Genomic DNA, 12,694 nt, shown 5'->3' on the forward strand with positions numbered 1-12,694 from the left:
ATTATAGTAGAGCTACTCCTCTAACGAAATCCAAATTTTAAGCACTTTTTACTGTGGAATTATTTTTTTATGAAGCTTTAAACTTGGTACTTTACACAATATCCAATAATCCGCCTAATGTTTTTTCTGCCCATTTCGCGGCGCTGTTTCTCAGCTGCCTCAGAGGGTGCGTTCAATTGGACATCATCCCATTATAGTAGAGCTACTCCTCTAACGAAATCCAAATTTTAAGCACTTTTTACTGTGGAATTATTATTATTTTTTTAAGCTTTAAACTTGGTACTTTACACAATGTCCAATAATCCGCCTAATGTATTTTCTGCCCATTTCGCGGCGCTGTTTCTCAGCTGCCTCAGAGGGTGCGTTCAATTGGACATTGTCCCATTATAGTAGAGCTACTCCTCTAACGAAATCCAAATTTTAAGCACTTTTTACTGTGGAATTATTTTTTTATGAAGCTTTAAACTTTGTACTTTACACAATGTCCAATAATCCGCCTAATGTTTTTTCTGCCCATTTCGCGGCGCTGTTTCTCAGCTGCCTCAGAGGGTGCGTTAAATTGGACATTATCCCATTATAGTAGAGCTACTCCCCTAACGAAATCCAAATTTTAAGCACTTTTAACTGTGGAATAATTTTTTTATGAAGCTTTAAACTTCACACAATGTCCAATAATCCGCCTAATGTATTTTCTGCCCATTTCGCGGCGCTGTTTCTCAGCTGCCTCAGAGGGTGCGTTAAATTGGACATTATCCCTTTATACTAGAGCTACTCCTCTAACGAAATCCAAATTTTAAGCACTTTTTACTGTGGAATTATTTTTTTATGAAGCTTTAAACTTGGTACTTTACACAATGTCCAATAATCCGCCTAATGTTTTTCTGCCCATTTCGCGGCGCTGTTTCTCAGCTGCCTCAGAGGGTGCGTTAAATTGGACATTATCCCATTATAGTAGAGCTACTCCCCTAACGAAATCCAAATTTTAAGCACTTTTAACTGTGGAATAATTTTTTATGAAGCTTTAAACTTCACACAATGTCCAATTATCCGCCTAATGTATTTTCTGCCCATTTCGCGGCGCTGTTTCTCAGCTACCTCAGAGGGTGCGTTCAATTGGACATCATCCCATTATAGTAGAGCTACTCCTCTAACGAAATCCAAATTTTAAGCACTTTTTACTGTGGAATTATTATTATTTTTTTAAGCTTTAAACTTGGTACTTTACACAATGTCCAATAATCCGCCTAATGTATTTTCTGCCCATTTCGCGGCGCTGTTTCTCAGCTGCCTCAGAGGGTGCGTTAAATTGGACATTATCCCATTATAGTAGAGCTACTCCCCTAACGAAATCCAAATTTTAAGCTCTTTTAACTGTGGAATAATTTTTTTATGAAGCTTTAAACTTCACACAATGTCCAATAATCCGCCTAATGTATTTTCTGCCCATTTCGCGGCGCTGTTTCTCAGCTGCCTCAGAGAGGGTGCGTTAAATTGGACATTATCCCATTGTAGTAGAGCTACTCCCCTAACGAAATCCAAATTTTAAGCACTCTTTACTGTGGATTTTTTTTTATGAAGCTTTAAACTTGGTACTTTACACAATGTACAATAATCCGAGAACACACAATCAATCATTTATTGGTACAGGTGCAACTTAAATAGAAAATCACATGGCATGGAGACATGACAAACACAATAATTGGGAGCATACTCATTAACCAATCAATCAATTAACATGACACATTACACAATGCACAAATACGCCTCTTTGTGCATTGTGTTATGTCCTCTGTATAACATTGTGTTATATCTACAGTAAAAACTGCTCAAAATGTGGATTTCATTAGAGGAACAGCTGTCCTATAAGAGGATAATGTCCAATTTAACGCACCCTCTGAGGCGGCCGAGAAACCGCGCCACCAAATGGGCCTAAGGCGCAATACGGCTTTGTGCATTGTGTAATGTGTCAAGTTCAAAGCTTCATAAAACAATAATTCCACAGTAAAAACTGCTCAAAATGTGGATTTCGTTAGAGGTGTAGCTCTACTATAACGGGATAATGTCCACTTTAACGCACCCTCTGAGGCGGCCGAGAAACAGCGCCGCCAAATGGGCCTAAGGCGCAATACGGCTCTTTGTGCATTGTGTAATGTGTCAAGTTCAAAGCTTCATAAAATAATAATTCCACAGTAAAAACTGCTCAAAATTTGGGTTTCGTTAGAGGTGTAGCTCTACTATAATGGGATAATGTCCACTTTAACGCACCCTCTGAGGCGGCCGAGAAACAGCGCCACCAAATGGGCCTAAGGCGCAATACGGCTTTGTGCATTGTGTAATGTGTCAAGTTCAAAACTTCATAAAACAATAATTCCACAGTAAAAACTGCTCAAAATTTGGATTTCATTAGAGGAACAGCAGTCCTATAACGGGATAATGTCCAATTTAACGCACCCTCTGAGGCGGCCGAGAAACAGTGCCGCCAAATGGGCCTAAGGTGCAATACGGCTCTTTGTGCATTGTGTAATGTGTCAAGTTCAAAGCTTCATAAAACAATAATTCCACAGTAAAAACTGCTCAAAATTTGGATTTCGTTAGAGGTGTAGATCTACTATAACGGGATAATGTCCACTTTAACGCACCCTCTGAGGCGGCCGAGAAACAGCGCCGCCAAATGGGCCTAAGGCGCAATACGGCTCTTTGTGCATTGTGTAATGTGTCAAGTTCAAAGCTTCATAAAACAATAATTCCACAGTAAAAACTGCTCAAAATGTGGATTTCGTTAGAGGTGTAGCTCTACTATAACGGGATAATGTCCACTTTAACGCACCCTCTGAGGCGGCCGAGAAACAGCGCCGCCAAATGGGCCTAAGGCGCAATACGGCTCTTTGTGCATTGTGTAATGTGTCAAGTTCAAAGCTTCATAAAATAATAATTCCACAGTAAAAACTGCTCAAAATTTGGATTTCGTTAGAGGTGTAGCTCTACTATAATGGGATAATGTCCACTTTAACGCACCCTCTGAGGCGGCCGAGAAACAGCGCCACCAAATGGGCCTAAGGCGCAATACGGCTTTGTGCATTGTGTAATGTGTCAAGTTCAAAGCTTCATAAAACAATAATTCCACAGTAAAAACTGCTCAAAATTTGGATTTCATTAGAGGAACAGCAGTCCTATAACGGGATAATGTCCAATTTAACGCACCCTCTGAGGCGGCCGAGAAACAGCGCCGCCAAATGGGCCTAAGGTGCAATACGGCTCTTTGTGCATTGTGTAATGTGTCAAGTTCAAAGCTTCATAAAACAATAATTCCACAGTAAAAACTGCTCAAAATTTGGATTTCGTTAGAGGTGTAGCTCTACTATAACGGGATAATGTCCACTTTAACGCACCCTCTGAGGCGGCCGAGAAACAGCGCCGCCAAATGGGCCTAAGGCGCAATACGGCTCTTTGTGCATTGTGTAATGTGTCAAGTTCAAAGCTTCATAAAACAATAATTCCACAGTAAAAACTGCTCAAAATTTGGATTTCGTTAGAGGTGTAGCTCTACTATAATGTGATAATGTCCACTTTAACGCACCCTCTGAGGCGGCCGAGAAACAGTGCCACCAAATGGGCCTAAGGCGCAATACGGCTTTGTGCATTGTGTAAAGTGCCAAGTTCAAAGCTTCATAACAAAATAATTCCACAGTAAAAACTGCTTAAAATGTGGATGTCGTTAGAGTAGTAGCTCTAGTATAAAGGGATAATGTCCAATTTAACGCACCCTCTGAGGCTGCCGAGAAACAGCGCCGCGTATTGGGCAGAAAATGCATTAGGTGGCTCTTTTTGCATTGTGTAAAGTGCCAAGTTCAAAGCTTCATAAAAAAATAATTCCACAGTAAAAACTGCTTAAAATTTGTATTTCGTTAGAGTAATAGCTCTACTATAATGGGATAATGTCCAATTTAACGCACCCTCTGAGGCTGTCGAGAAACAGCGCCGCGAAATGGGCAGAAAATGCATTAGGCGGCTTTGTGCATTGTGTAAAGTGCCAAGTTCAAAGCTTCATAAAAAAATAATTCCACAGTAAAAACTGCTTAAAATTTGTATTTCGTTAGAGTAGTAGCTCTACTGTAATGGAATAATGCCCAATTTAACGCACCCTCTGAGGATGCCGAGAAACAGCGCCGCGAAATGGGCAGAAAATGCATTAGGCGGCTTTGTGCATTGTGTAAAGTGCCAAGTTCAAAGCTTCATAAAAAAATAATTCCACAGTAAAAACTGCTTAAAATGTGGATGTCGTTAGAGTAGTGGCTCTACTATAATGGGATAATGTCCAATTTAACGCACCCTCTGAGGCAGCTGAGAAACAGCGCCGCGAAATGGGCAGAAAAAACATTAGGCGGATTATTGGATATTGTGTAAAGTACCAAGTTTAAAGCTTCATAAAAAAATAATTCCACAGTAAAAAGTGCTTAAAATTTGGATTTCGTTAGAGGAGTAGCTCTACTATAATGGGATAATGTCCAATTTAACGCACCCTCTGAGGCAGCTGAGAAACAGCGCCGCGAAATGGGCAGAAAATGCATTAGGCGGCTTTGTGCATTGTGTAAAGTGCCAAGTTCAAAGCTTCATAAAAAAATTATTCTGCTGTAAAAACTGCTTAAAATGTGGAAGTCGTTAGAGTAGTAGCTCTAGTATAAAGGGATAATGTCCAATTTAACGCACCCTCTGAGGCTGCCGAAAAACAGCGCCGCGTATTGGGCAGAAAATGCATTAGGTGGCTCTTTGTGCATTGTGTAAAGTGCCAAGTTCAAAGCTTCATAAAAAAATAATTCCACAGTAAAAACTGCTCAAAATGTGGATGTCGTTAGAGTAGTAGCTCTAGTATAAAGGGATAATGTCCAATGTAACGCACCCTCTGAGGCTGCCGAGAAACAGCGCCGCGAAATGGGCAGAAAATGCATTAGGCGGCTTTGTGCATTGTGTAAAGTGCCAAGTTCAAAGCTTCATAAAAAAATAATTCCACAGTAAAAACTGCTTAAAATGTGGATGTCGTTAGAGTAGTGGCTCTACTATAATGGGATAATGTCCAATTTAACGCACCCTCTGAGGCTGCCGAGAAACAGCGCCGCAAAATGGGCAGAAAATGCATTAGGCGGCTTTGTGCATTGTGTAAAGTGCCAAGTTCAAAGCTTCATAAAAAAATAATTCCACAGTAAAAACTGCTTAAAATTTGTATTTCGTTAGAGTAATAGCTCTACTATAATGGGATAATGTCCAATTTAACGCACCCTCTGAGGCTGTCGAGAAACAGCGCCGCGAAATGGGCAGAAAATGCATTAGGCGGCTTTGTGCATTGTGTAAATTGCCAAGTTCAAAGCTTCATAAAAAAATAATTCCACAGTAAAAACTGCTTAAAATTTGTATTTCGTTAGAGTAGTAGCTCTACTGTAATGGAATAATGCCCAATTTAACGCACCCTCTGAGGATGCCGAGAAACAGCGCCGCGAAATGGGCAGAAAATGCATTAGGCGGCTTTGTGCATTGTGTAAAGTGCCAAGTTCAAAGCTTCATAAAAAAATAATTCCACAGTAAAAACTGCTTAAAATGTGGATGTCGTTAGAGTAGTGGCTCTACTATAATGGGATAATGTCCAATTTAACGCACCCTCTGAGGCTGCCGAGAAACAGCGCCGCAAAATGGGCAGAAAATGCATTAGGCGGCTTTGTGCATTGTGTAAAGTGCCAAGTTCAAAGCTTCATAAAAAAATATTTCCACAGTAAAAACTGCTTAAAATTTGGATTTCGTTAGAGTAGTAGCTCTACTATAATGGAATAATGCCCAATTTAACGCACCCTCTGAGGCTGCCGAGAAACAGCGCCGCGAAATGGGCAGAAAATGCATTAGGCGGCTCTTTGTGCATTGTGTAAAGTGCCAAGTTCAAAGCTTCATAAAAAAATTATTCTGCTGTAAAAACTGCTTAAAATGTGGAAGTCGTTAGAGTAGTAGCTCTAGTATAAAGGGATAATGTCCAATTTAACGCACCCTCTGAGGCTGCCGAAAAACAGCGCCGCGTATTGGGCAGAAAATGCATTAGGTGGCTCTTTTTGCATTGTGTAAAGTGCCAAGTTCAAAGCTTCATAAAAAAATAATTCCACAGTAAAAACTGCTCAAAATGTGGATGTCGTTAGAGTAGTAGCTCTAGTATAAAGGGATAATGTCCAATGTAACGCACCCTCTGAGGCTGCCGAGAAACAGCGCCGCGTATTGGGCAGAAAATGCATTAGGTGGCTCTTTTTGCATTGTGTAAAGTGCCAAGTTCAAAGCTTCATAAAAAAATAATTCCACAGTAAAAACTGCTTAAAATTTGTATTTCGTTAGAGTAATAGCTCTACTATAATGGGATAATGTCCAATTTAACGCACCCTCTGAGGCTGCCGAGAAACAGCGCCGCGAAATGGGCAGAAAATGCATTAGGCGGCTTTGTGCATTGTATAAAGTGCCAAGTTCAAAGCTTCATAAAAAAATAACTCCACAGTAAAAACTGCTTAAAATTTTTATTTCGTTAGAGTAGTAGCTCTACTGTAATGGAATAATGCCCAATTTAACGCACCCTCTGAGGATGCCGAGAAACAGCGCCGCGAAATGGGCAGAAAATGCATTAGGCGGCTTTGTGCATTGTGTAAAGTGCCAAGTTCAAAGCTTCATAAAAAAATAATTCCACAGTAAAAACTGCTTAAAATTTGGATTTCATTAGAGGAGCAGCTCTACTATAATGGGATAATGTCCAATTTAACGCACCCTCTGAGGCTGCCGAAAAACAGCGCCGCGTATTGGGCAGAAAATGCATTAGGTGGCTCTTTTTGCATTGTGTAAAGTGCCAAGTTCAAAGCTTCATAAAAAAATAATTCCACAGTAAAAACTGCTTAAAATTTGGATTTCGTTAGAGGAGCAGCTCTACTATAATGGGATAATGTCCAATTTAACGCACCCTCTGAGGCTGACAATGTGATAACTCTTCTGTATTTTCAGATGTGGTCCATAACTTTAAAATGTACAGTAACCATGCAATTTCTCTTTCAAGTCAATTCAATTTAATTCATACATTCATTTGTATAATGCTTCTCACAATACATATAATTTCAAAGCAGCTTTACAGAAAATGCATGTTTCTATATTACAAAATCACAATAGGATTTTATGAGATATCAGAAAGTACATTTATAAGATTGCACAAATTATTTAGAAATATCATGCATGCATTTAAAGCAATGATAAAATTATCTTTATTTTATTTTTTTATAATCATCCATCTTTGATGTTCTGGAGTCCTTGCATGGGGTCTCCACAAGTCTTCATAAGAGGCTGGATCCAAGCTGGAGCATAATCTCTGGTTACCCTGTGAAATTTTAATTTGTAATAATAATAATAAAAAAAAGTATTCTATTTATTTTTTAAATAGATTCAAATTATGTTATTTGCAATAATTAAAGAATGATGTAGGCCTAATTATATTTTTACAGTCATTTTATGCTATAATTATTTGTTATTTACCTTTCAAAATAGTGTATTATTCTTTTCTGAAAATAGATAGGCCAACAAGATAACAGGGTCCCTAAAAAGTGTAAATAAAAGAAAAACCACATGGTCCCTAAACTGAGCTGATGATATACAAATAATTAAAGAATACTGTAGCCTAATTATACTTATGTGCCTTTATATTTTTAAAGTCCGTTTTCGCTGATATATCAGTGTTATTTGCATTTAAACATCGTTTATTAATATTTTATTCTGAAAATAAACACAAAAGTAACACAATCCTTTAAAAAACGCGAAAAATAGAAAAACCGCACGGTCCCTAAGTTGAGCGTCAATAAGAAGCCAGCAAACGCGGAAGTTCGCGTCATTTAAGGTGGAACGGATAGCGTCAATAAGAAGCTGCGAATAAGAAGCTGGATTCAGCCTCGTATCTGAATATATTGTTTACATGGACGCTAAACGTGATCGAAGAGCATTCGCACTACAAATGACAACCGGAATATTTACCTCACAGAAGAATACGCACTTTAGTCTGTCGCATTTCGTGTTGTTTTTTATGAATCATGATAGGCTATCTCAAAATGGTACAAATACGCACATTTCCTACGTACTGAAACGTTAATGCTCTCTTCAACGACCACAGGATTCGAGAATAACATATTTTCAAACGAATCATATACCTTCAAAACACCTCATCTATACAACACACGACATATAGGATTATTTTAAAATACTTTTGCATGCTATTTTGTTAAGATTAACGTTAGCTTTACAACCACGATGAGCAAGCCTCATTAAATTAAAACACCACCTAACGCTTATTTCTCACAAATAAACATATACACGTCAACTAATATACACATACTTCAAATTATGTTAGATATATTATAAATAAGCAGTAATAAAATACTGATTAATAAGATTATATAGACGACACATGAGAGCACGTTCTTACCGTTAGAGAAATGGGAACACAATAACTTCCTACCAACCGGAAATGTTCTCTCTGACAACAGTCGCAGCTCCCCCAGTGCCTGGGATCTGGGAATGAATAAACATTTACCCTCCTTGCATACATAGCATAACTTTTACTTTCTTAGATTAACATAACTGACCATTTATTCACCAGGGGCCTGATGTATAAACGTTGCGTACGCACAAAATGGGCATAGAAATATGCGTACGCATTTTTCCACGCACATATCGGGATTTATAAAAAATAAACTAGGCGTAGATAAGTGCGCACCGTAAGGATGCTCTTGACTGTGCGTACGCACTCTTTTAGAAGAGTATGTGTTTTGGCGACACCAACTGGCCCAAATAGCAATAACTATTTAAAATGAAAAACTTCTAAATTATCCTATTACATCACCCAATAAATCAAAATGCATCAACCCGAATTATCATTATGATATGATTATGATGGAGTTTGATGGATTCATTGATTTTAATAAAATTTGGACTCTATTTCATTATAGCTCTGCACTGGTGTCTTGCAGAAGATCACTTTTAGACAGAAAATCTAAAGAAATACAAGATAATACAAATATAATTTCGCTCACCAACCTGTCACTTGAAGCAAATATCCATCCCTTCTTAAATGTCCGCGCCAGCGAGCGCATTGGGCCGTTTAGTGAAACTGATGCAAATAACAGTTTAAATAAATAAAATACTTCTGATATAAACTATGTTTTACTTATGATATAAACATTTAGATTAAATATGCCATTCAAATTAATAGAGAACACTTAAACATGAAATCATTACTGAGAAGTTACAACATTTTTTATATTCAAATTCAATCAATAGAAATATTTGTTGTGGATGCGATGTTTTTGAACACGTTTCCTGTAGCGTGCTGTGTTTAAATGTTTTAACCACAGAGATAATTGCTTATCATGATAATACCAGATTGTCTGAGAAAATAGTTTCGTGCAAATAATGCCCAAGGCCTATCTGTTTCCATTAAAAATATAAATCAATTAAAAATACTCGGCCAGTGGAAAAGATTAAATGTATTTTACACTATTTGATTTATGTATTCAAAAACAAGACAAGGATAGGCAAATACATGATTTTTATTAATGTAATGTGTCTTGTACCGTTAAACGTTATCACGTGGATGAATAATCATATGCAAATGATATGCAGATGAGGATATGCATAGTAAAACTAGGCGTTGTAAGCTCCAAATATGGTTATTTCAGGGTGGAGACGCATGTGCGCACAATCTTCCGCTGACTGGGATTTATAAAGTGAATTCTGCGCAGGTTCTGGCGTACGGACGGTTTTATAAATCTGAAAACTTTTGTGCGTACGCAAATTCTGCCTTATGTGCGTACGCACACTTTAAGGATGAAATCTACGCAAAGTTTTATACATGAGGCCCCAGGGGTCTCATTTATAAAGCGTGCGTACACACAAAACGGGGCTGGAAACATACGTACGCCAGTTCCCACGCAAAGGTTGTGATCTATAAAAAACAAACTTGACGGGAGAATGTGCGCACCTTTAAGCAAACATTGAGCCGTGCGTACGCACATTCTGGAGACAAAGGGAATTGGCGACACCGATGGTGAGCTGGAGTTAAGTGTCTTTTTTGTCACTTTTAGACAGAAAATCAAAAGAAAATTTAACATACAGAAAAATAATACAAAAATAATTTCACTTACCAAGCTTGTCACTTGAAGCAAATATCCATCCCTTCTTAAATGTCCGCGCCAGCGAGCGCGTTGGGCCGTTTAGTGAAACTGACGCAAATAACAGTTTAAATAAATAAAATAATGATTTAAAATATGTTTTACTTCTGATAAACATTTAGATTAAATATGCCATTCATATTAATGGAGTTGCACTTAAACATGAAATCATTACTGAGAAGTTACAACATTATATTCAAATTCAGTCAATAGAAATATTTGTTGTGGATGCGGTGTTATTGAACACTTTTCCTATGGCATGCTGTGTTTTAATGTTTTAACCACAGAGATAACTGCTTATCATGATAATACCAGATTGTACGGTGGCCGAGAGAGCTCAACGCGCTGCAACTGAAGAAAACACATGCAAATAGAAAAAACACCCGCAAATTAAGAAAACATCTTCATCAGTTTCACAACACAGGTGTGCTCCAAATACTCACAACACAAACAAATACAGAAACGCGCTGCAAAAGTTCACAACACAACCAAATATAGAAACGCGCTGCAAAAGTTCACAACACAAACAAATACAGAAACGCGCTGCAAAAGTTCACAACACAAACAAATTCAAAACGCGCTGCAAATAGGACAGAACACAACGGAAATGTTTCCGGGGAACCCAATAAGTGACGGACGGACGGCTGGGACGTGCTTATTGCTCGTGAGCTTTACCTATGCCCTACTCTCTTAAAACAGCAGACGGCAGAGCTTGAATTGGGCACTTGTGTGCCATTATGTTGATGAAGGGAGCAACGAAAGACATAATTTCCTCATTATTTTCACCTGGGATGTTCCCATGACAATGCAGCGCGTGTCCATCAGCTGAATAGCTGTTCTTACCAGAAATAGTATTATTGCTGTTAACATAGCCTAACTGTTGCAAATAAATATACATTTTATACAACAAAGTTTTTAATATATGCGTTATATCTGTGTGTGAGTGTCTCAACTTTAAAACTTGCCGTCTCATATTTGGACCCTAGCTGCATTCTAACATTTCTTATGCAACTTATTTTAACATAACATGACAAAATGTGTACAATGTAACTGATGTATAGATTAATGTCTTTCCCTCATGTTTTTTTTTTCTTCTCTTTTTTATTTATTTATTTATTTTAGTCTTCAGCTCATTGTTCTTTTTAGTATTATGACATTGAACATATTGTAAATACATTTTGTATTTTGTATACAAAGTTGTATGTCATAAACATGTCATCTCTGTATGTTTTGCAAAAAAATTAAATAATAATAAAAGTAGACAGCTCTGTAAGCACATCCCAGCCAGATCCGTCACTTATTGGGTTCCCCGGAAACATTTCTGTTGTGTTCTGTTCTATTTGCAGCGCGTTTTTGTATTTGTTTGTGTTGTGAACTTTTGCAGCGCGTTTCTGTATTTGTTTGTGTTGTGAGTATTTGGAGCACACATGTGTTGTGAAACTGATGAAGATGTTTTCTTAATTTGCTGGTGTTTTTCAATTTGCATGTGTTTTCTTCAGTTGCAGCGCGTTGAGCTCTCTCGGCCACCATAAGATTGTCTGAGAAAATAGTTTCGTGCAAATAATGCCCAAGGCTTATCTATTTCCATTAAAAATATCAATTAAAAATACAATTCGACCAGTGGAAAAGATTGAGAAAAACTTTCTCTGAAATGTATGTTACACTATTTGATTTATGTATTCAAAAACAAGGCAAACATAGGCAACTACTTGATTTGTATTAATGTAATGTGTCTTGTACCGTTAAACGTTATCACGTGGATGAATAATCATATGCAAATGATATGCAGATGAGGATCTGATTCGATTCGACTGATTGTGCGTCATTTTCCATCATGGACATTTTTCCGCCATTTTGAAATTTTCTAAAAACCTACTTTTTCGAACTCCTCCTAGGCCGTTGCTCCAATTTCCACGAAAATTGAATCAGATCATCTTCAGACCATGCCGACAAAAAGTTATGCAATTCTTGTTGATTTGTCAAACCATTCTCGAATACCGCGCAAACAAATTTTACGTAGCGAGTGCAAAAACAGACACAAGCCTGTATCTCTGTAACGCTTTATCATATTCAGACCAATCTTGGTACATATCATCACAAGCATGACATGAGGCTACATGCTGCGTTTCAGCGCAACACCACCTATTGGTCAAAAGTGATAATCCATTAAATCATATTTTAAAAGACTTTTTATATGATTTTTCAGCCATTTCATCTAAAATCCTCTTTAAATGTATTTAATTGCTCATTGTTCCAGTTGGTCTGACACCTTCAGCCATGTTGGCATATCCTGTCATCTGCTTGCGCTTGGCCCCGATAATTGCTGCTTGCAGCTATATTTATTAGGGGCCAAGCACCGAAGGTGCGGAGGCACCTATTGTATCTGTTCCCGTTCTTATTATTATTCTTCATTTTTCCGACTGGGAGTCTATGGCAGCCCATAGAACCGATTGCGGGAAAGTTGTTTTGGTTTG

The sequence above is a fragment of the Scardinius erythrophthalmus genome, assembly GCF_964197995.2.
Source record: "Scardinius erythrophthalmus genome assembly, chromosome: 2".
Lineage (NCBI taxonomy): Eukaryota > Metazoa > Chordata > Actinopteri > Cypriniformes > Leuciscidae > Scardinius > Scardinius erythrophthalmus.